Source organism: Electrona antarctica (genome assembly GCF_951216825.1).
Source record: "Electrona antarctica genome assembly, chromosome: 7".
Lineage (NCBI taxonomy): Eukaryota > Metazoa > Chordata > Actinopteri > Myctophiformes > Myctophidae > Electrona > Electrona antarctica.
Genome location: NC_136812.1, coordinates 57174702 through 57177201, shown reverse-complemented (window position 1 = coordinate 57177201; position 2500 = coordinate 57174702). Strand labels below are relative to the sequence as shown.

The 2500-nt window shown below is 41.0% G+C and overlaps 1 long non-coding RNA gene across 1 annotated transcript in view; it reads right to left on the bottom strand.

Moving 5' to 3' along the window:
• Nucleotides 1-2500, bottom strand: part of LOC306927008 — an 18411-nt gene that overhangs the window by 8598 nt on the left and 7313 nt on the right. Inside the window, exon 2 of the long non-coding RNA XR_013790469.1 lies at nucleotides 1559-1701. This is a non-coding gene — a long non-coding RNA (uncharacterized lncRNA). The remainder of the gene's footprint in view (nucleotides 1-1558; nucleotides 1702-2500) is intronic.

Genomic DNA, 2500 nt, shown 5'->3' with positions numbered 1-2500 from the left:
TTGAAGCACTGTGAATAAACAACAGTTCACTTTCCAGCCTTGTTGCATGCTTGAATGACCCCTAGACCTAAGGGAATGTAACAGTTTTAGTCATCATAGCTTAGTTTTTATTTAGTTTCCGTCAGGGAAAAAGGTAGTCGACGAACATTTTTCTTAGTGTTAGTCGATGAAATCAACACTGTTACAGACCCATAAGGGTCCATTTGGTTGCAAACTATAATTTGCTGGGGACCCCCTGGAAGTCCCTCGAGGACCCCTGGGGGTCCCTGGACCCCACCTTGGGAATCACTGTCCTATGAGACACAGACTGAGTAGGAAAGAAATGGTGCTATTTTTTATCATGAACATTAGTGAGGACCAATTATATGAAGATAGGATGAAAAGTGGTGAAGTGTTCCTTTAATGTATCACTCCTTTAATGGACTCACTGCTAATCTTCCTCCGTAGTCTGAAAACCACCTCTTCAGACTCCATCTTAACCCATAGTCTGAAAACCACCTCTTCAGACTCCATCTTAACCCATAGTCTGAAAACCACCTCTTCAGACTCCATCTTAACCCATAGTCTGAAAACCACCTCTTCAGACTCCATCTTAACCCATAGTCTGAAAACCACCTCTTCAGACTCCATCTTAACCCATAGTCTGAAAACCACCTCTTCAGACTCCATCTTAACCCATAGTCTGAAAACCACCTCTTCAGACTCCATCTTAACCCATAGTCTGAAAACCACCTCTTCAGACTCCATCTTAACCCATAGTCTGAAAACCACCTCTTCAGACTCCATTTTAACCCATAGTCTGAAAACCACCTCTTCAGACTCCATCTTAACCCATAGTCTGAAAACCACCTCTTCAGACTCCATCTTAACCCATAGTCTGAAAACCACCTCTTCAGACTCCATCTTAACCCATAGTCTGAAAACCACCTCTTCAGACTCCATCTTAACCCATAGTCTGAAAACCACCTCTTCAGACTCCATCTTAACCCATAGTCTGAAAACCACCTCTTCAGACTCCATCTTAACCCATAGTCTGAAAACCACCTCTTCAGACTCCATCTTAGCGCCGTAGCACTTTCCCTAGCCTTGACGACCTTACAAAGGCTCAACTTATGTAACTTAAATAGCATTTTATGTAGACATAGCACTCTATAGTGTATACGCATAGTTTCATTATATATATATTCTACTGTTAGACAGACGTTAGGTTATTTTATGTATGATTCATGATGACTATTTTTATGTATTTGATGTAATGTGATGTTCTTGCTTACTGTAAATCGTTCTGTGTCTGATAAATGCTTAAATTGTATGTTTGTAATAATAATCAAAACATACAAAGTAACTACAGTTCAGAAATAATTGTAGTGGAGTAAAAGTAAAAATGTTGCCTCTGAGATGTGGTGGAGTGGAAGTAGGCGCGCGCGCACACACACACACACACACACACACACACACACACACACACACACACACACACACACACACACACACACACACACACACACACACACACACACACACACACACACACACACACACACACACACACACTAACCTGTTCTGCTGGACTGTTAATGACCACCAGATCAGCTCCTTGTCTCTGACAGTAATCTCTAGCTTTCTGCCATGTTTTCCTTTCAGTAGTTCTGTAGTAACATCCGTCTCCAAACGCCGTCCATCCACCGGGACACGACTTGACTAAAAACATCAAACAGGAGATTTACTGATGGATTTTCATACTGATAATCAATTCTAACACACAGTTGTACTAATAATAGTATTCAGAGATGTAGTGGAGTGGAGGGTAAAACTATGACTTTATTACATCAATGGTGTTTTCTACAACACATCAACTCAAAGTACAATAAGGTATTTGTACTTCAGTTAAAGGACCACTTTTCTTCATAATTATAATAATTTTCTACTCAGTCTGTGTCATAGGTGGTCTGTGGACAGTTCAGCAACCCGTCCACCAGTGACATCATCGATAGGCAGATTTTCATTTTCTAAACAAGATTAAAACGATGGCATTGCAACTTTTCAGAAATAGAAAGCCTGCCGTTTCTATTAGCTTGGATTGGTGGATGGTCAAAGAGAGACAGAGAGAGAGAGAGAGAGAGAGATTTGATTTTAAGGGTACCTTTATTGAATATTTCCACAACTCAGCACCAAATCACATAATTTCACATGCTTCATTAAAACTTAAGAATAAATATTAAATATTAAAACAAGATAATTAGTTCCCCATGCTCCCCCACCATACACAGCACCCCTCCCACAGCCCATGTTGCACCAAAAGTCTCCAGATTGTCCACTGTCCTGTAGTAGGCATGTTCTACCCTAATGCGGGCTGCCACCAGCCCTTGCATCACTTGCACAGGGTCCTGTTTTTCCTGCTTATCCAGATTGCCAGTTTAGCCACCCCTGACATGAAGTTCATGAGCACATGGACACTTTTCTTGTTAGCAGAGTATTTTGGACCAAAAACGAACAGTTC